This window comes from Parasteatoda tepidariorum, chromosome 9, assembly GCF_043381705.1.
Source record: "Parasteatoda tepidariorum isolate YZ-2023 chromosome 9, CAS_Ptep_4.0, whole genome shotgun sequence".
Classification (NCBI taxonomy): Eukaryota; Metazoa; Arthropoda; class Arachnida; order Araneae; family Theridiidae; genus Parasteatoda; species Parasteatoda tepidariorum.
Genome location: NC_092212.1, coordinates 61,778,367 through 61,802,595, shown reverse-complemented (window position 1 = coordinate 61,802,595; position 24,229 = coordinate 61,778,367). Strand labels below are relative to the sequence as shown.

At 30.3% G+C, this 24,229-nt stretch overlaps 1 protein-coding gene across 1 annotated transcript in view; it reads left to right on the top strand.

Annotated features, from left to right (window-relative positions):
• The window catches only part of LOC107450600 (chromosome bows), a 190,303-nt gene that overhangs the window by 24,822 nt on the left and 141,252 nt on the right, over positions 1-24,229 (top strand). The window lies entirely within an intron of this gene.

The window sequence follows — 24,229 nt, the reverse complement described above, 5'->3', positions numbered from 1 at the left end:
ATGTGCAACTGGAGCATATATATATATACTAGGAATATTAAACTTATTTTATGTTTCTTTTCTATTATGTTCCAAAACACTTGTCGCTAAAAGAAAGATTGTTTATATAGGGTTAGTGCTTTCATAATTTTGTCCAACCCCTGAAGTAACTACGAAATTTTCTCATTTTCATAGCACAAATTTTGGTATATGATTTTGGTATACAGATGCTTTGGTATACAGATCGCATTCAGCATCAAAATTTCTAATTATATTTACTCAGAGTCATTAAAATGTGTATAAAATAGTGTTTTGGACAAAAATATTGCAGAATGAACGAAATTCTGCGATATACCGAATCAAGTGATTACGTGTGCCCTTCCATTTTCTGTAAGAAAAATATATTACAAATCTTTTAGAAACATAAAAGACCATAAAAGTGCAACAATTAAGTATGTTTTTAAACATTTTAGAATTTCTTTTAAGTTTTTTTGGCAACATTGTTTTTAAAAAAGTGTCCGCCCTTAGCTTAGTCATAAAATTTTTTTCTTCCAATAACAACTTTATTTTTTTCACTTTTTATCTATCGATTTTAAAGTTTACTATGCTTTGTCATCACCTGTAAAGATGTTCCCACTCGTAAAGCAATTGTCCTACGAAACTAACATTAAAAACATGCAGAGAGTGACATTCGCAACCTTGAAGTGTCGCACTTTCCATACAATATGTGGAATTTTTGTTGAAACGCAAAAGATTTTATCAATTCATTTTGATTTTCTTTTTTTCGAGGACGAAAAATATCGTTTGCGGAGTGGCCTTTATATTTTTAACTATAAAATTGTTTTCCTTAACCTTATAAATCTTATTTTTTTTTATTAATCCTCTGACGCAAATAGAATTTTTCCTGACGCTCTAATTTCAAGCTAAAATGTATTTCAGGTATTTTTTTATTTATAAAAAGCAGTTCTATAGTTACTAAAAAAATCTGTAAGATTATCGGAATTAAATTATTTGTGCGAAAATATTAAATCCAGAAGAAGTAGTCTGAAAATTGTTTTTCATTCATATTCAAAAGTTTATCAATAATTGATTTTGCAAATTAAAAAAGTTCAATGATTAATAACTGTTTCTCTTAGATCTAAATAATTGCGAATAAGTGCAAATTTGGGAGAATTATTGTTTGGGAATGAGCCGTGTTGGGAAAATTTTACCCCTTTAACAAAACAAAAAAAAATAACAACAAAATCGGTGTTTTGTGTTGTATTTTATAACCAAAAATTATTAAAAGTTTAAATATAATATTTTTCTCTTATTTTAGCATAAATTAATATAAGTATGGAAAATATCTTCAATAAAAATTCTGCGTCAAAGGGTTAAAATCTTAATTTTTTTTTATAAGTTTATTAATCTATATTAGTGTGGGGTGAACGGATCATTATTTCAGCGAACGTAATTTAGCAATTTTTGTTGTCATTAAATATTCAACGAGAGTCATTTAAAATGTGAGGGTAATTTATGATTTTCCGTCACTATGATGACCGTTCTTTTTGTTTGCTTTATTTACAAAATGATATTTTATAATGATTACTGATAATCATTGATATATATTGAGCGAATAAGTGATTCAGTGAAAGAGTGAATAAATAAATAAACAGAAGGAAAGAAAGAAGAAAAAAAATATTGCAATTGGCTCGTTAGTAAAACGTCTAAATTTTGAATAAAGGGATCCAAATAAATAAATTTAAAATCCATAACTTGTACGGTATTCAACGACTGCAAATTTATACTTGTGAAAAAGTATCAATTATAAACATTGCTTTTATCTCATTTTTTCATTTATTTATTTTGTGTGAATAAAATATTGAGTGATATAATTTTGAAACTATTATTTACTAATGTTATTTAATTACGTATTGTTTCATAGCTCTGAGCTTTATAGTAATATGCTTTTAAATGGTGCATGTACGTATTCGTAATACCTTTTTCCTCAGAAAAATGTTGATAGTAATATGAGAGAAAAAAATAGAAGAAATTTAATATAAAAAAGTTATAAAAAAGTTATTATGAGAAAAAAATAAAATAAAAATCTAATGTTAAAAAGTAATAAAAAAATAATAATAATAATATAAAAAAGAAACGAAAAATAAAAATTGTAAAGCTGTAAAAAAAAAATCTTATTCAAATTTATAGCTTTCGAAACGGTACGGTACTCAACGACTGCAAACTTTGCACGGTATTCAACGACTGCAAATTTATACTTGTGAAAAAGTATCAATAATAAACATTGCTTTTATTATTTTTTTTTATTTACTTATTTTGTGTGAATAAAATATTGAGTGATATAATTTTGAAACTGTTAATCACTAATGTTATTTAATTACGTATTGTTTCATGGCTCTAAGCTTCAAGCTTTTAAATGTTACGTATTCGTAATACCTTTTTCCTCAGAAAAATGCTGATAGTATTATGAGAGAAAAAAAGTTGAATTAGTGTATTATAAAAAAGTAATTAAAAAAGTTATTATGAGAAAAAAATAAAATGTAATATAATGTAAAAAAGTAATAAAAAAAATAATAATATAAAAAAGAAACAAAAAATAAGAATTATAAAGCTGTAAAAAAATCTTATTCAAATTTATAGCTTTCGAAAGTATCATTTTATTATGTAATCTGCAGGGCATTCAGTTAGTTATTGTAAAAGAGGCAAATTTTGATCAACCTTACATTTTGACTTTTTCCACCATTTATGTAAATATATGCATAAATAAATATGTTCGATTCTTCTTCACAAAATGACGCTTTTGCAGATACCAGCATTCTTGCCCGCACGTTACACTTTCGGTCAACAAAATTCTTCAAAGGTTGTTTTATTATTATTTTCTTCTTACATTGAATTAACCTCCGGCTTTTCTCACACTTCAACAGGTGAAAACGCTTTCTTGTTAGTTTGTTTACGTTTTTCGATTAGACCAGCACGAAATTTTTAAACAGAAGAGAAGAAACACACCCAAGCGCTGCATGATTAATAACATTTGAGCTTGCTCCTTAGGGAAGGTGGAAAAACACTCTCAACTTTTCCGTCTATTATTACAATAGTGAGGAAAATTGTATAGGTTAGAGGAATTAAAAAAGGGTACAGATTTTTGTATCTGTATTTATTTTTCCACTTGTGCATCTCTTTTAAAATTTTGAAGAAATAAAAGGAAAGGATGAGAAAGAAACGTTATAGTGTTTGATACCACAGGAAAAATATTTTTGGTTGAAAAGGAGAAGTTGATAGCTATTATGTGAATAGTTTACAACTTTTCCATTAACGTAAGTGTAAATATATTAATATATGTGCAACTGGAGCATTTGGCTGAAATTGAGAAGTTGACAGAGGCAAATAGTTCACAACTTTTCCATAAATATAGGTGCAGGATGAGTGCTGGTCCATTAAGATAAATGTAACTGGAGAGATTTTTTTTTGCTGCTAAAATGAAGATATTGGCAGCTATTAGGCAAATACTTCACAACCTTTCCATTAACACGTTGAGCGCCGCGTCAACCATCGGTGGCTGACACTGGACTTTCCATTTAGGCAGGGTCAACCACCGGTGGCTGAAATTACATTTAGGCTGCGTACTATTACAATTACACACTGAAATTACATTTAGGCTGCGTCTGCCTCCGCTTGCTGACACTGACCTTTCAGATAGGCCACGAAAAACAGCTGGCTGACAGCGTATAACCAATACCTCCTAGAAAAGAGAAGGCCTTACCACGGGTTACCACAAACAAGAAATTTGATCCTTTAGTAGTCCAAACGTAGTGACATCTTTCTTCTTTTTCATCTACTGCGCAGTTTATGTTCGTCACGTCGGACTACTGAATTGATCCGTCCTGAGGCCTTCGTTCTTCTAGGAGGTGTTGGTATAACATGAAATAGAACTATAAAATTTACACTCTTTTATGAAATTGCAGAAAATTTATTCAAAATTTACTTATTTATTGCGATTCTTGGTTTAATAAATTCAATTTAGTAGATTTTTATCCATCACTATTTTTAAACAATTCATAGGGAAATATAATTCACCACTTTTTTCATGTATGTCGTAACAGACAAAGCCAAAGCAGCAGTTAACATCGTCCAACCTCTCATCTATAACCAAAACGTCTCACTAAAAACCAGAAATTTACTATACACCTCTATGATCCGACCTATACTTACATATGCTTCACCTGCCTGGACTACCATACCCGAACACCTAATGAAAAAGCTCAACCAATGTCAAAATGAAATACTCAGAAAGATCACCCGTGCCAGATGGTTCATACGTAATTCAAATATCCATAAAGATCTCAATATTCCGTTTCTATCAGAATATATACACAAATTAAATGCAGACTTCTACGACAAAGCCATAAAATGCAGCACAGCCAACTTCAATCAGATTTTTAACTTCGAGAACTATAAAAAAGACGATAAACTAAGACCAATAGCCGTTCATTTCACCTCCGACGCCTCATACCACAACTATATCAGCACAAATAATAGTCTTCAATTCCAGCATCTATAGCCTACATCAATAATCCAAAGTACCAATAGTCCACAGCATCAAATACTTTACTAATACTGAAATCCTGACCTATGTTACTTCACGTTGACAATCAAACTACAGCCATCCACAGATTACAGCAAGTTGCTCTTATTATTTTCATTTTCTTTCAGTTATACAAGCAAGGTGCTTGTCTCCTTGTAACAGCCACCCCATAGACTGTTGAACTCAAACTGTCTTTTATTTTAACTTTTTATACAATTTCATGATGTATGGGATAGGGGCCTTCTGCGCGGCCCATGTGCCCAATTTTTTATAAATAAATAAAGAATAAAACAGGTATGTCGTGCTAAACTTTTTATAAACTAGCAAAATCTGTCTATATTTGCAAATTTAGTTTGTAGTTATTTACCGTGTCGCCAGATGAGCAAGTTATGTAAAATTAGCGTGGCATTCAACCTGTTAATATAACTGCAGGGTGAGTGCAGATTCATTAATATAAGTGTGACTGAAGAAATTTTTCTTCGCTGAAATTGAGATATTGGTAGCTATAAGGCATATAATTCACAACTTTTCCATAAATATAAGTATAGGACGAGTACACGTTCATTAATAAAACTGTGACTGGAGAGAAAAAAATTTTCTCGCTGAAATGGAGAAGTTGGCAACTATTAGTTAAAAGGTCGCAACTTTTCTCTTGATATTAGTGTAGGATGAATAGAAGGGTTTTTCCACCCCTCCGTAGAGTGCGGAAAATTTAGGATAGAGAAATAATTTTAAAAAAATGGAACCAAATTTTTTATTATCGATTTTTGCAATATGCTCATCACTTTTAAAATTTTTAAAAAATAAATCGATAAAAAAAAAATTAAAATATAGTTTTTTCTGCAACAAGGGAAATGTTTAAGCCTGAATTGGAGAAGTTATCACGCTGCAACTTTTCCATTACAGTAAACGTAAGGTGAGTAGAAAATTATTTTAATTTTCCCCCTATTGTTATAGGTAGACAAGTTGTATGGAAATGTGGAATTAAAATAACGGTACCAAAATATTTTAATCGATTTCTTTTATGCAAGCGCATCACCTTTAAAATTTTAGAGGGGTGGGGGGGAGCTATAAAGTATAATTTTTGTTACGATTTAAAAAATGCGTACATCTAAAACTAAAAATTTGTCTACCATTTTTCAACTTTTTCGTTAGTAGAAATCGTAACGGAAAATTTGTCAGCCACCTAATAATTGGCAAACTATACGTTAGTTGTAAGGAACAAATCAAGTATAATAGAAATTTTATATCGCGTAATTTATTCTCTGATATTAGTATTTATTTCTTATAAATTTTCATGTATGATTCCTTTTACACAGCTGCTTTCTCAAAAAGAGTGTACAACTTGGCATGCATAATATTATTTCAACTTTAATGCTGATTACAGGGATATACATTCACCATGATAAATTAGTAACTTAAAAAAGTAAACTTGGATTTGATATAATCGCGATGTAAAAATTCAAAAAACAGTGTGGCAACAAAGGACAAAATATTAACTTGGTTTAGATTAAATTCACTACATTCATTATTTGGATTTCATAAGTGCTTTGCAGAGAGGAGCAGAGTGGGTAATAATCGAAAGAAATACATGTTATTCATTGCACGGCAGCATACGACTCATCATTTTATTTAATTATTTATTCGTATTATTTATACGTAATTTTAAATAAATAAAATGACTTTCATATTTTTCTACGAACTTGAAATTACACTGTTATAACTTCAATATTTAATTATTAAGCATTATTTAATAATCAAGCATTTTATTTAATTATTTATACGTATGCATTTGAATATCGCTACACAAAATTTTAGCTTCACTCAAATTTTCTTTAATTTTAAATAAATAAAATGATTTTCATATTTTTCTATGAACTTGAAATTACACTGTTATAACATCAATATTTAATTATTAAGCAGTATTTAATAATCAAGCATTTTATTTAATTATTTATTCGTATGCATTTGAATATCGCTACACAAAACTTTAGCTTTACTCAAATTTTCTTTAATTTTAAATAAATAAATTGATTTTCATATTTTTGAATTAACTTGAAATTACACTGTTATACGTTAAACCAGAAATGCCAACTGCTCCGGACACGCCAAAATAATTAAAATAACGGTAAATAACTTCAAAGTAAATTTTGCAAATATTTGACTATTTTTGCCTGCTCAATAGCAAGACATTAGACCCATAAAGTGGTGAGCTATTTAAGCCTGTGAATTATTTAGTAATAGTGGTGGATAAAAATCTACTAAATTGAATTTATTAAACCAAAAATCATAATTGATAAACTACCACTTTAAAATATATATTTGCTGTCCAGAGCAAGTTGGCATCTCTGGTTAAACTATGCCTTAAATCTTACTAATCATACGCTTGTAGTTCAGACTAAAAGATAAAATACCAATGGAGAAAATAAAAAATGCCTCATAGACTTTATCACTATACTCTGCCAACCATTGTCAGCATTTTTTAAAGTTTGACTGGAATCAGAAACCATGTTACCATGAATTTAAATTAATATAAATTATATTTTAATACAAGAATGGTGGTATGTGATTTTAAATTCATTTTAAATTGCGCGTATATTTTTGAATAGTACTACACGAAGTTAACTTTTTACACACACATAACTTTTCTTGACTTTCATTATATTTCTATTCTTTCTATAAAGCATGAAATTGTCTTGCTATGCACAAGATCCTAGAGTATTTGTTTCTCAATTCATTATATTTCATGACAAAAAAATATATGTAAAATAATAAATTCAGAAATTCTTGATAGCTCTCTTCGTATGTAATTTTAATTTTAGAAAGGTTTAAACTTTGACTTTAATCTTACTAACAGTATTCCAGAGATGCCAATTTTCTCCGGGCAGCAAATATATATTTTAAAGTGGTAGTTTATCAATTGTGATACTTGGTTTCATAAATTCAATTTAGCAGATTTTTATTCACCACTATTTCTAAATAATTCGTAGGTTTATATCATTCACCCATTTTGAGTATTTATTTTCCTCCCTTATTGTTTTCTCACTATTCGATGAAAGTGTAGATAGCCCTGCGGGCTAGGAGCACTAAAAATTAAATTTTAAATCGGTAGAGTATTTATTTCATACTACACCTTTTAAAGCAAAAATAGTCAAATATTTGCAATATTTACTTTGTAGTTGTTTACCATTTTCTAAATTGTTTTGGCATGTCCGGAGCAGTTGTCATCTCTGATATTCTCGTAGTTCAGACTAAAAGATAAAATATCAATAGACGAAATAAAAATAAAATGCTTGATAGATTTAATCAATTATTAGGCACTACAATTCACACTATACTCTGCCAACCATTGTCAGCAGTTTTTAAAGTTTTACCAAATTTTTTTTATTGCTTAAATGAATGATTTTAAATTAATATAAATTATATTTTAATACAAAAATGGTGGTATGTGGTTTTAAATTTATTTTAAATTTCTTACACGTATATTTTTGAATAGTACTACACGAACATTACACACACATAACTTTTCTTGACTTTCATTATATTTTTTTACAAAGCATAAAGTTGTCTTGTTATGTACTAGATCTAAGAGTATTTGTTTCTTAATACATTATATTTAATGACAAAAATAATAAAAGTGTGAAGAAAATTCAGAAATTCCTGATAAAAAATTATTGCTCTCATCGTAAGTAATTTTAGTTTTTTAAAAGATTAATTTATGATTTAAATCTTTTTAAACAAACACTAGCCGTTCAGACTAAAAGATAAAATGCCAATGGACAAATAATTATTTTTTAAATGATTAAAAGAACTTATCGATTATTTTATTCTCCAACAATTATAACACTATACCCTGCCAACCACTGCCAGCATTTTTACTAGCTTCCAGTGATGCCTACTGCTCCGGACACGCGAAAATAATTTTAAAAAAAACGGTAACTAACTACAAACTAAATTTTGCAAATATGTGAGTAGTTTTGCTTGCTTTTTAAGAGGTATAGCACGACATTACTGCATTGTAGTGGTGAATTATATAATCCTACGAATTATTCAGAAACAGTGGAGGATAAAAGACTACTAAATTTAATTTATAAAACCAAGAATCACAGTTGATAAACTACCACTTTAGAATATTTATTTGCTGTCCGGAGCAAGTTGACCTCTCGGCTAGCTTTACTTAGTAATTAAAATAATTTCATAAAGTCGATTTTAAATAAACATAATTTATATTTTAGTAAGAGAGTGGTGCTATTTATAGTTTTAAGTTTGAATTTATTTTTAAGTGCTGACGTGTATATTTATGAATAGCACAACGTGAAGTTATAGCCTCACACAATGTTTTCGTCTTGTTATGCATTAGATCTAACAGTATTTTTTTCTCAATTCATCATATTTTATGACAAAAATAATTAATTCGTGCCAAAAAATTATAGCATCATCATATATAATTTTATTACTTTAATTTTTGAAAAGAAAACAATGTGAAATAGGATTCAAATCCCTATTAATCGTTTATCAGTAGTTCAGACAGAATGCAAATATGCCAATGGGCAAAATGAATTTTGAACAAAGTTAAAAAAAAAAAAAAAAAAAAAACTGATCGATTTTGTGTACCACCATTTTTTACAATTTGTTGCTTACTACTAAAATTTTTTTTTGTAAGTTCCGGTAGAAAAATATGTAAATCAAAGTTTGAAAAAAAAACTGGCGACCAAACTAATTCTCTAGTAATTTCAGAGATGCCAACTGCTCCGGACAAGCCTAAATAATTAGTAAAACGGTAGATAACTACAAAATAAATTTTGCAAATATTTGACTTTTTCTGCTTGCTTTTTAAAAGGACGTAAGTAATATAAAGTGGTGAAATATATAAGCCTACGAATTGTTTAAAAATAGTGGTGGATAAAAATCTACTAAATTGAATTTATTAAACCAAGAATCACAATTGATAAACTACCAATTTAAAATATATATTTGCTGTCCGGAGCAAGTTGGCATCTCTGTAATTTATTTGTGGAAAGGGTTGTAATAGTTTGATTGCATAATTTTCTACTGCTTAGTTCAAAATAAAAATTATTTAGTTACATTTTTAACTAATATTCATTCCATATGTAATTTACTTGCAAGTAAGAGCGAAGTAACTCAGTCTAATTTGCCATGTCCACATTTATGGTTATAATTTTAATTTTTCAGTCCTGTTTTGGATTTCGCGCGAGTTTTGTTAATAGTTATTAATCCTTATATAGGATTTATGTTTACCCATAGAGAAAGAGATTTAAGAAATTCATTAAATTTTATTTATTATAATATAATGGTAGCATATGGTTTTAAATTAATATTTAATCATTCTCCGGTATCTATTTAAATAGTGCTCTACAAAATTATAGCTTTACCCACTTTGATTCCAAATAAATGAGATACTTTTGCTTATATTTCCTCCGATAAAAAACTCGAAATAATCTTGTTATGCAATAGTTATGTTTGCTTTCCAATTCCTTATGTGTTATTACAAAAATAAAAAAATAATGAAATAAAGATTTTAATTCCTGTTAGAAAGTTATAGTCTTATCGTATATAATTTTATTGTTTTAATTTTAGAAAAAAAAGAGAAACGTTTAAATTTTTATTCTAGTCTTTTTAGACGTATACTAGTAGTTCATTTTGTTAAACACAAAATGGTAATCGACAAAACAAATTCTGTTTTCTCTCTATAAAAAGTCTCAAGTATCTCGATTGAATTTATAGAATATACTAAAACATTCGACGAGTTAAAATGCTCCAAACAAACCGCTAGTGTTCAGAATACTGAGCCTGTTCTTCCCTTTTCCTTTCTTTTTTTTTTTTAAAAAAAAGAAGGAAAAAATCATCAGTGTAAGGAATACTGGGCAAGTGCATAAAAAGTAATGACCTTGAACCTTAAAAAAATTTCATAAGTTTAAAAAAAAACTTAAGTTTAGAGAATACCAGACATTGGTCCTTTCCATCAAAAAAACAAAAAACAAAAACAAATATGTAATACGATGCATGCATTACTTTTTTCATACTACAAAAAACTGAAATAATCCTCTTCCCATAAGTCGATAGTTTAAAAGTGACTGACTGATGCTGCACGCTTGCTGTTTTGTAATCTTGTATCCCATCCATTCACGTGCGTAGTACAGAGCAGCCACATTCTAGAAAGATTTAAAAACTGGAATAAAATGATTGAGGAAACAAAATTTTTAAATATATATTATCGATCAGAAATCTGTATAAATTAAATATCTGTGTTAAAACAGACGAACTGAATTCCCTTCTAACCGCGAAAGTAAAACCTATAAAATTTACGATATCCTGGCGAAACATTTGTCACCACTTTTTAAAATTTCTCCAGAATGAGGTTACCCTGGTTGCATAAGACTTTCACGAGATCTCCTCCAGGCACCAGAATTTCGTACTGGTGGTTACTATGGTTACAAAGATAAATCATTTTCAATAGGAGTATAGGGTTAACCGTTTCGTATTGCTTTGGTAAGGGAGAATTGTGTAATTAATTAAATTCTCACCTATTACAACTGGTGTTGTTGTTGTTAAGAAGAAACGTCAGACTCTTAATCGAGTGGATATCTGGACTGTATGTTCTGGCAGACTCTACAGAGAACTAAGATTTTAACTGCGCTGAGATGTAAATTGGTATGTGAACATGCAATGCAAGATGCAACGTGAATGTGCTTAATCTCTGTATTACATTTCCACAAACACGCGAAGTATCTTCACTTTTCGAACTACACTGGTGTAAGACATTAAGAAAATTTTTCAGACCTGGTCGATTATCTTTAGAATTACTGGACCGATTTTAATGAAATTTGATATGTACATAAATTGATGCAATACAAAACAAATAACCATTCAACAATTGTAATACACATGCATGATCTTGCGTAACACTCGTTGGAGTCGGAAGGTATGAAATTGCCACAGGACAATTGCTACGGGAAATGATAAACAGCTTTATTACAGTATGAAATCCCGCAGCAAGGCCTGTATATCTGTAAGAGGGGACCATACCTCCTATTACCCCATTCTTTTTTTTGTTTTTGTTTATTCTGCAACCTTGTTTCATACCTTCCGACTCCAACGAGTGTTACGTACGATCATGCATGTGTATTACAATTGTTGAATGGTTATTTGTTTTGTATTGTATCAATGTATGTATAGTTTGTCTGCGGTAAGAACTCCCCCAGTCGCAAAATCTGAGGCCGCCTGCTGCTATGTAAACAAGAATAGCGCATTTCAGGTAGGGTATCTTTTCTTCACTCTAGGGCTAACACAATAGATCGAAGAAAAAGATTCCCTCTCTCTCACCGACCAGACCGAGTTAAAACCTGTCCTTAACAATGACCCTACACCCCTACGTAAAATATAATAGTGATAACCTCGTTACCATAGTCACCGTCACAAGTCCAGACGAATGGCTTGGGGAGTTCTTATTTTACGTTCAAAAAACTGTAAAGGGAAGTTACGCAAGGATTGTTTACTTATCTGCGGTTTGCATATAGTGCGGCTTTCAGGAGAACTCCTCCTGACACCCGTCTCGCGTCGTGGCGGGTACTATGGTTACGAGGAAAAGTTAGACAAATTATACTTATCAAATTTCATTAAAATTGGCCCAGTAGTTCTTGAGATAATCGACCAAGTTTGCTAATTCTTTTAATTTCCTACACCAGTGTAACTGATAGAGAAATTAAATTTCTTCCATAGAGAATGCGATTTTTAAATTTCGCAATTTATCTCTTTTGTTTTTCTTATTGAGGTAAAATGTTTAAAATCCTGGAGAGGAATAATTTGAGGAATTTCATCAGAAAAAGTGTCGTCCTTCTAAAATTGATGACATTGTTGTCAGTAAATCTTGTGTAATACAATAACACTTTTGTTTGAATGCAAATACTCCGTCGGTATTGAATAACGTCTATAGCATCACGGATGCTAAACGCTTCGTTGCGTTTTCTATATTTTATTCGTGACCTTTGTCCGACGATAAAAAGGACGCCGTATAAAACTTTTACGACGCGTTTCTGTCATTGTGATAGAACATGAGAGTTTCTTACCTCAACCATTGCCATCTTTTTATGGGTTTGCTAAGATTCTCATAAGTTAATAAAATACAAATGCATTAAATATCTAAATCGAAGCATGAATAAGTAATTTTAATGTTGTCGTCACAGAGGGAGTTTAAGAATTTTTACTAGAAACCAAAACTGTGATTTTTTAGGATCCAGCATGTGATGTAAACATAATCTGCATTGTTTTAGTTTTCAGATTTAGGATAAATTCATAGTTTTCAGGCTTAGTAGAAATGGTACCTATGCGCGGACGATTTATAACATTGACATCTTCTCATTTTTTGCTGTCAATTTATATTTTGAATAATCGAAAAACTTTTTTATGTTTTATATATATATAAAAAAAATTGTTTGGCTCTGACACTCAAAATAAAAATCTAAACTCCCTGAATAACTTTCGATGTGAGGATTATTTTTATTCGTCTGCACAATATGCTAAATATATTGCGCAGACGATATTTAAAATCATGAAATCAGTCACTTAAAAGCCTTTTTTCATATATATATATACATATATATATANTTTTTTTTTGACGAATTCGGATTTTTGTCCTTCAAAATATGAGGGGTAGCCGTAATCAGAAAAATATGCTTTTTAAAGCTTGGCATCAAAAGTTAGTCTGAGTGTCTTCTTTTTTTCCTGCACAGTACATAATACTTTAATTCAGTAAATATATTGTTTGCTTTCCTACCACTTTAAAAGAAATCTTATCTTTTTTATTCAAATTTAAATTAGAAGCTTTATAAACCAATTAATCACGGTGAACAGACTTGTTTTGTTCCTTAGTGATAAAAATAAATATTGATATAATTCTACGTGCTGATGAGTTTTTGAAGTGCAACTTCGAAGAAAGTTGTGTATCCTTCAAGGTTAACATTTTTCAGGAAGTAATAAACTAGCAGTAGACTTTTCATTTTTAACATTTCCTCAAAAGGATTAATTCAAGAGTAGCGGATTCATGATTACCACTGTTTTCACTTGATTTTAACTTGTTGATCTGTTTGTTAAAATGCATGAGTCAATAAATGCAGAGGTGCCAGAGGCTACTAGAAATGTAAAAAGTGGTGATTAATAAAATCAAAAACATATTTAAAGAGAATAAAATAGTAACTTTTTCAAGCATATTCTTTTTAGCTTACTATTGAAGGTAGATACAAATATTTTTTTTTTCGTTTGAAATATAAATAATTTAAATAATTATGAATTTTTAATTAAATAAATAAAAAGATGAATTGAGTTCTTACCACTTTTTACATTTTTGGTCGCCTGTGGCATCCCTGTAAATTAATGAATATGGTTCTGTGATATGATAGGAATATACGACATTAATGAGGTATTTTTGATGCAGAATACCGGCTAAACGAATTCTGAAAGTAAACTCTAATTCGTAAAATTCTGCGAAAACTTTAATGGAGGGCTATTCTATATCATTCTGTCATTATTAAATTTCTGTAAAAAAAATATCCAAACGTTATTAAGTTTCGCTTAAAAAAAAGAGGATGTTAAAAAAACTAAAACCGCTCATAAATCACTTTAATTAGAAAGGCTTAAGATTTTTTTTCTATGCATATTAACTAAGAAAAAAAAAGCATTTGAAATTAGGATATTAACTTATATTACTTTTTATTAACTGATTTTCCATTTTGATTTGGTACTTTTTTCGCTATAATTAATTTGGATGATTTGTTAGAAAATATTCCAGTAATAGGCAGTGCTTGATTTTTCTTAAAGGTCTAAGAGGTACAACCCTTGAGCCCCCTCATTTCTGGGGCCCCCATAAATGTCATAAATAATTTCTGTGTGTGTGTATTTTTTTAGATAACTGCTTATTAGAATTATGAGTTAACAAAGATTGAAATAGATATAAGATCAAATTTACTAATACATATCGTAATTTACTTATGTTATAAATAATTTAAAACACTATATTATTAAAGAATGACCTAGATCGTCGTGTTCTTCTGGAAAAATTGAAGACCGAGGAATGACAAATCACACTCCAATGGACTCCCCACCGCGATATTCACGGCAATAAACAAGCAGATATGTTGGCCAAGAAGGGCTCTCAAGTAATTCAACAGTCAAGCACTTTATGCTCTTCCCATTCCACAAAACTTTATATCAAAAATCTAATAAGACAACATAGGAAAGCTTTGCTCACTTCTCGTGTTTCTTCAGGAAATTGGAGGAATAGCTTAGACCAAAATATTTCAGATAAGCCCCTTGAAAAGGCTGTTGCTAATGCAGACTCGCGGTTGGCCATGACTGCCTGACGAACCACCTTCACCGGATTGTCATTTTCATGAGTCCTAATAGCCCAGTTTGTGGAAGAGACAAAATCACGGACAATGACCATTTGTTGGGATGCACAACTCTGAGTGGGGGCTCTGAGGTGAAGCGATACTGGAGAGTTCGACATCTACTGATGGGACATTGATTTCTCTCTCCTACTGTGTTATTTTTTATTCCTGTTCTTTGCTAATCTTTTAAAAGTTTGTCATTTTCCTTTGCCATTGGAAATATATATATATATATTATAAATGAACAGATAAATTTTGTTTAAGTAACGACCATAGGGATCCTGACAGTTCTGTGCCTAGGGCCCTTATATTTCTAGATCAGACCCTGGTAATAGCATTCACAGCATTCAAGGGCTGCTACGCGCGAAAATTTAAATATCTGGGAAACCAAACAATATTAACCTCATTCCGCATTTGCCCGAGTCTGACACAGGCGAAAGTTACCGGCGATGGCTTAGGGGATAAAGCGTTCCCCTTCCAATGAGGTGAACCGGGGTTCGATCCCGGCGATGGCTGGTCAATACGAATTCCGCATCCGGCTTGCGCAGACCACACTTACGTGAAATATCCTCAGTGGTAGACGGATCATGGGTTAGAGTCCCCTTGCCGTCAGGCTAACCGTGGGAGGTTCTCCTGGTCTTCCTCTCCATTCAACGCAAATGTGGGTTAGTTCCATCAAAAAGTCCTCCACGAAGGCGAAATTTCTCCCAATACTTGATCCAGGAGTTCCCTTGTCTTCTGGATTGGGTTCAAAATTACAAGGCTACGAAGTTGAACATTAGTAGTCGTAAACCTAAAAAGAATTGGGTCGACTGTTTAACGACGGTTATAAAATAAAATAAAATTTGCACATGCCCCTGTCTCTCATGGGCAATCTTTGTATCTCGCCTTATTTTATTTCTAATGCCCATTTATGATCCGTTCTAGCAAAAATGTGCTAGAACGGATGCTTTATAGTTTTTAATATGCTAAATGCTTTTCTCTGACGTAGGTAGATCATATCAGGCTGGGTCTCCTCTCCCGAACGGGAAGTCCCGCAGTGGACTGATCGTTAAGACGCGGTTCCCAGCAGATCACCGAAGTCAAGCATCACTGGCTGCGGTCAGTGTGCGGGTGGGTAACCACTTGAATTAGTCTGCGTAGGGACCGAGGGTATGCGGTATTGGTCCTCGTTAAACTGTGCTACCGTAAAGTGCTCAACTTCACGCGCAGGTCGTCGGCCTACCGAAGCGGTGGTGTCATTCCCTCCGCAAAGGATCAAAATTGTGATGGCATGTCTTCGGATCATCCTCCGGGATGTTTCCCAGACCGTCGCCAATAGCCCATTGTGCAGCTCTAGTGCGACGTAAATTAACAACAACAACAGCAAAAATGCATAGGCTAAACTGTAATTAAATATATTCACTATAGATGGCACCATTATGCAGCATTTTTTTTGTAGAAACCACGTGGTGCATTTTGATGATTAGCTATAAGTTTGTTCGGAATTCTTTGTTATAAAGCAGTTGTTTGGTGTGGAAAAGGTAATATATCTATTTTCATTGCCTTAAATATCATAAAAGTAAACAGTTAAGCAAAAATAAATTTTTATTAAATGTTTTTGTAACTTATTTTGAAAAAGTTACCCGATAATGAGTGACTCCGACGACTTTGAATATGCCAATTTATCAGAAAGTTTCAGCGATGAAAGCAATGATCTCTTGAGTTGATTTAATTTGATTTTAGTATTTTGAAATTCAAAATAAACCAGTAATCAAATTGTTTAAACTTTGTCTGTACAGTAAATTTTTTTTTATAACTTATACACCAACCTCCGTTCCCTTATCAACCCCCCCCCCACACACACAACTGAAATATCAAAAAATAACTTACACTATACTTATAAATTCATTTTTAGTAAAAAAATAAAAAGAACCACTCTATTATTTTTTACCAGTTTTTCCGGAAAAAAATTGGGCTTTAAAAGGTTAAAGTTTATAAGCTAAGAGACGATCTGTCTACCTTAACCCTTTCCGGGACAGAAAATTTCAATTAAAAACTTTAATCAGGAAACACATTAGTAACTATAACCTTCGACATCTCATTTTAGATGAATTGACATAATTTATAGCTCTTTGTTATTTAAAGAATAGTGGTTGATAAATCTTTATAACCAATTAGTTTTACATTTCTAATAGTTTGTAATATTTGTTAAATTAGTGTAGCCAGACTTACTACGTTGCACCGGAAAGTGTTGAAATGGAATGTAAAAAACATGGGGGGAAATATTTTAAGGGTTTTTCCAATCGTTAATCTTTGAGTTCGGAAAATAGACAGCATGAATCCTGCTGAATTAAAAAATAATTATTTTGTTTGATAAAACATAAAGAAAATTCAGCGATATTCATTGACAATAGGCTACTTATCCGTTTCGGGGAGCAGTAAAAAATTAAGATATATATATATATATATATATATATAATTTTTTTGCATGCAGTAGTTGTACAAATCATTTTTAATTTATAAATCTAAGAAAGAAATAGAAGGCAAAAATTTTACTACCAGTAGTATAAAATGAAATTTTATGCAAAATACGTAATATTTAGCAGTTATGTAATAGTAAATACTGATACTAAGGTAATAGTATTCATACGGGATGTGCCATAACCTATTCTATCGTGTTTTGTTTGCGTACTATTCCCTGCGCCGTGGTAGCTCAGGGGATAAAGCAGGGGTTCGTAACCTATTGAAACGGAAGAGCCAAAAGTTGCAATTTACAAAATTTTCCAGTTTTTAAAGAGCCACTAAAAGGTTTCGATTTAATTTTATAGTATTTGCTTACATTTATTTAATTTTTGATTTAAAATAAACGGCTTTAAATATGAAATAATGTTTATTCACATAAAAACACAAATATTGATAATTACATTAATGGGAGCATTTCATTTGCATGCTTTTTGAATGTTTAATTAAATCTGGCTTATAGCTTGTTGTTTTAAGTTTCAAGCACGACTTTAGATTTTTATTTGTTAGTTAACTTCTAACTTTACTTTTTATTATGTTATGTCGACCCGAAGATCGTCAGTACTTCATATGCCAACTTCTGACTTTCTGAGTTTTGATTATGAATTATTAATTTTTTCGTATGGAACTGGGGAACCGCAACTTTACATCAAAAGAGCATAATGCAGCTCGCAAGCCACAGGCTGCTGACCCCTGGGATAGAGCACTCGCCTCCCAATGAGGTGATACCCAGGTTCGAATCCGACTAGCACCGATCACTGTGCTAAAGCAAAATATACTCAGTGTCAGACGGATCACGGATTAGAGTCCCCTTGCTGTAAGGCTGACCATGGGAGTTTTTCGTGGTTTTCATCTCCATGTAGCTCAAATGCGGGTTAGTTCCATCAAAAAAGTCTTCCGCGGGGGCAAATACCTCCTAATACTTGATACAGGAGTTCTCTTGGCTTCTAGATTGGGTTCAAAATTATAAGGCTATGGAGTTGAACTTTGGTACTCGTAAACTCAAAATCGTGAGGTCACCTGTTCGATGACTGTTATATTTAATAATAATAATGCAGCTTTGGAGGTTCCAGGAAGAGAGCGTTCGCAATCATGGGCGAAAGTGAGACGGAAAAGAGGAAATGGTGGTAGTAAAATCATTGAAACCATTTCAGTCTTAACTTGTTTTCGGGAAGAGTAAATCTTTTTTTTTTTTTCCAAATTATTCAACAACATTTACTTTTCGTTGATAAAGAAGCAGTTTTATATACCTGCTATAATTGTAAAAAAAAATCTCAGTAGTTACAAAAATTCAATTTTTCTAGAAAAAAAAATGCTACAATGAAGTGTCTTTCGTACCAGTTTTGCTCTTTTCGGTTTTGGTATATAATAGGCTTTCAGGCCTGGTTCGGATTCCAGATGTGACTCAGAATAGCAGGGCAGCCAACTTTCAACGCTCTGTAGGGAAACTTTTTCTAATGCTTGCAATTTTTTTAAAAATATCTATTTCTTTGTTTAGTAAATATGGTTTAAAGTTTTTTTCCACACCCGTAGTATATGAATTATTAAAAATTCATTCAGAAAGTTACTTTGTTCCAGTTGTTCGGTGGCGAGGCTATTTATAAAATTAGGCGAAATTAACCGAAATTGCGAAAGCTTAAGTTTTTTATTGTGTACCACTCGACAAATAATTTTTCAAAGAGCGTAGTAATTGGAAGCCCTCGGTTCAAATCCCAGCACTGGCTGAATGATACGAATTCTGTTCCCAACTCGCACCAACTATAGTGCTGATATAAAATTTCTTCAGACGACGGATCATAAGTAGAATCCCTTTACCTCCGAGCTAACTGTAGGATGTTTTCGCTGTTCTCCTCTCCATGTAACGCATGCTAATATTGGATTAGTTCCACCAAAAGTCTTTTACTAAGAAGGGCATTGCGCAATACTTAATCTCAATGTCTTCCTTTTTCTTCTGGGTTGAGTGCAAAATTACAAGGCTATAAAGTTGAACATTGATAGTCGTAAACCAAAAAATAGGGTGGTTTTTCTATGCCTGTTATGAAATACAATAAAAAATGCAAAATGCGTAATAATACGAAATTAAAATCAATTGACTGTCTGTACTTCCGTCATTTCAATTCTATCTTCATCCCTCTTGTTCTTCATTTTGGTTTTAAAATCTCTTGGTTAAAATTCGCTCAAATGTTAAAAGATACAATAGCGAATTTCATTTGCACTTTTAGGGCTGGAACAGGTCTTTTCAAAGCATGAAAAGCTTAATATTGAACTTCTTATTACAATTTCTCAATCAAATTGAAGTGAAATAATTTTTTTCAAAAATCACTCATTTGTACTGTATTTTAAAGTACACTTATGCGTCCTTTTATTTTAAAAGAAAAATAGGCAATTTGATTTAAATTGGAGGTGATAAAATAGTTTATAACAGTTACTTTCTGAGTGCTTCATTTTGATGGATTCTTAGTCCTGAATAAGCTACAATCTGATAATGCTTTTTACAAAAAAAAAAAAATACGCTTTTCGATTAATTTGGAGCTAATTGCTTTCACTTTTTAGGACAGAGAAAAAAAAATTATTTATGGAATATTTAAAATAAATTTACATAATTTAGAAATACTTTAGAACTGATAATGATGGAAAGTTCCACTCTAGTTTAATTATGTAATTTAATGCACCAAATTTTAAATTCTGGAGCAAATTATTTTTGGGGAAAGGGGATGTAATAAGAGTATTCAAGTCCGGTGGGGTGGTGAAATATTTTCTCGTGTATAAAATGCCACTCCTTTTCCCTTATCGTTACACAGATAAATATCACTCTTGAATATTTAACGTATAGGAAAATCTAAAAAAAATAAAGTCTAAAAGTAATTGTTTATAAGACCTGTAAAGTTGAAAGAAATTAGTATTATTTATTTATTCATTTATTTTCTTTTAACTGCTTAATTATTAATTTTCATTGTTAAAAGCATTGTGGTGTAATATTTAAAAATGCTTAGGGTTTAATGTGTGCGAAAATAAAGTGAAATTGTAAACTACAATTAAAAAAAGGAGAAAAAAAACCCAGTCAAAATAGTATTATAATTGTTTTATTATGTATTATCATGCATTATTACGTATCATCATGTATTATTATAATATTAGGATGAATTAAAAATGTTGCAAAAATAGTTGGAAATAAAATAAAACACATCTGGTTGACTAAATTGCATTATTTCTCATTGTAAAATTATGATGTCCTTATTAAATTAAAAGTAATAAAATTTCTGTTTCAAATCATATTTAAATGAAATCTAAAATGGTTCACATACCAGCTCACTTTAATAACAATAAATGTATACGCATGCCGATGACAAGAACTGTGGTATGAGTTTTTTTACAGCTTCTTAAGAACGACAATAGAAAGAAAATTGCTACTTGGGATGATAACTTCTGATTTACATCATGAAATTAATTGCTTAATCTACTTAGTAAATGAACATGTAAGACTTAATAAAATCTTTTTTTACATATATGAAAAATGTATAAATAAAAAATTTTATTCGTGAATCTTATAAATATATGATCTTATATAAAAAATGTTAATCGTGAAATATATTATAACTTTCAATCAGAGTTGGCCAAAAATGTAATCGATTACATTTTTTGATTACAGTAATCAAATACTTGTAATCATGATTACAATTTTCAAAAATTTTGATTACAGCTGTAATCATAATTACAATATTGATTACAGTAATCAATTACTTGTAATCGTGATTACAAAGTTTGATTACAGCTGTAATCATGATTACATAGTCGATTACAGTAATCAATTACTTGTAATCATGATTACAATTTTCAAAAAATTTTGATTACAGCTGTAATCATGATTACAATTTTGATTACAGTAATCAATTACTTGTAATCATGATTACAAGTAATTGCGATTACAAGTAATCACAACAAAAACGATTACAAGTAATTATGATTACAAGTAATCAAAATATATGATTACATGTAATTTGATTACATGTAATTTGATTACATGTAATTATGATTACATGTAATCTAATTACACGATTACAAGACTATTGTATTCTTATAAATGATTATATTTTACAGTAGATAGTAGAATGTATTTTATAATGATACATTTTGCACGTATTAACATGTACTGCATTTTGTACGTATTTGTATACGTACAAATGAATGTAACTGAAATGTATGTACATATGATTTTATCTAGTGCATATGTTCAGACATTTTAGTATCACACACATGTACATACACTTATATTGTAGGTATAAAATATATGTACGTATGTATATAGATAATAATTACGTATGTATGTGCAAACAATGTAGGCATGTACATTTATACACAATGAATATATGCATTTTATGCAAATATTTGTGTATGTAAAATGTATATCTATGTTCATGTACGCATGTATATACAAGTACTTGTGTTTGTACGAACATACATACATTGTCTGTACAATGTATGTCCCATGCATGTATGTGCAATTTATTTATGAACAGTACAATATATGTATGCATGTACAATATAGGTATATCTGTAGGATGTACAATATATGTATGTATACATGTACATGATATGCATGTCCAGTGTATTTATGTACATGTACATAATATGTTCATGCTCAATGTAAGTATCCAAATATGCATAATACATTTGTGAACTATTGTACGTACATTGGGCGTATTTATATTTCACATATATTCATACATGCATTCGACATGCATAACGTACGTACATACATTTGAGATGCATATATTGTACAGATGTATATACATATAGCGTACAGATGTATATACATATAGCGTACAGATGTATATTCATATAATGTACATATGATGAAATGAACATATAATGTTCATATAATGTACATATGTGTGTACATATACAGTACGTATGTGCATAAATATATTGGGCATAATTCTTTCGTACAAATTTTACATGTGTACATGCATGCTATCCCTATCTATGCATATGGTGCAATGTATATATGTACAATGAATGTATCCACACATGTACAATACACGTATGTTCCATGTATGCATATCCATATGTACTATATATGCACGTACAATACATGAATGTATGTACATACATTGTACATGCGTACATACATTACACGTATACATATGTACATTACATTTATGTCTAAATATGTGTACAATGCAATAAATAAAATGCATGTAAGTTAACTTTTAATGACTCAAGCAAGTTAAATGACAAAATCAAACGATATTTAAATTTAGTTTTCAGCTTTAATTGTTCTATATCATTTTGAAATTCTCTGAATAAAAAATTATTTTCAGGTATTTTCATGAAATGTTTGACAATACAGATTTATTTTTTTTATAACATAATGCATGATTCATAGAAATTTTTTAAATGGTAAGAAAAACGGTAAATTTTATGTGTGGAATTAATATTTAGAAATTCCAAATAAAATTATCGTTTGCTTTCTAAAAAATATGAGGTCGAGTTTCATATACCTTAGAATAATTTTAAAACAAATTTTAATAACTTTACTCATATAAATTTTTTTAATGTATGCACAATGTATGTGTATATTGTAATTACATATATTTAAATGTACGCACGTATTTGTACATTACTTGTAATTATGTACATGTATACGTTGTATGCACATGCATACATTGTGCATATAACTATTTTTTTGTACATCCATGCATTACATGCGCATAAGTATTAACAAAGTATGTAGTTATACAAGTACATACGTAAGTTGTACATAAGTACATACTTTGCGTGCACATATATCGATGTACATATAAATATGCATGTATACATGTACGCATTTTATTTACGCAACTATGTGCATATATTGTACCTTTAAATAACATTTTTACATATTGTACGCAAATACGTACAATTTTATATACAAACGTACATTGTATATACGTGCTATTATCGTAAATTTATACAATATATGCACTTAAGTACATAAAAGCATGCAAACGCATAAACATTATTTTCATATACGTTCATACATACATTGTCTATGTATACAAAGATACAAAACATTGCCTTTTTGTACAAACTAACATACATGCGTACATGTATCATAAATGCATAATTATATGTACTAAGCATATGCGCATTGCATTAAGTATATTACAATATAATTATGAATATTGTACGTACAAACAACGTTTGTGCATACATTGTATGTATAGGAATCGCAAATTGTACGTTCATGCGTGCGTACATTCTATGTACATAAAAATATGTAAACACATGAATACTTACATAAAAAATTTGACTATAGTATACAATCGTAATAACTTGTAATCGTATAGTTTGATTACAAGTAATCACAATTACATGTAATCAAATTACATGTAATCATGATTACATGTAATCATATATTTTGATTACTTGTAATCATAATTACTTGTAATCGTTTTTGTTGTGATTACTTGTAATCGCAATTACTTGTAATCATGATTACAAGTAATTGATTACTGTAATCAAAATTGTAATCATGATTACAGCTGTAATCAAAATTTTTTGAAAGTTGTAATCACGATTACAAGTAATTGATTACTTGTAATCGTGATTACAAGTAATTGATTACATAGCTGTAATTATCTGTAATCAATTACAGTTGTAATCGATTACTGTAATCAACGGCCAACTCTGCTTTCAATAAATATCTTTGGTTAAAATGGAGTAAAATTCAGAGACTTGATCAGTAGAAATGATTTACGAAACGTTATGTATTTGTGATAAG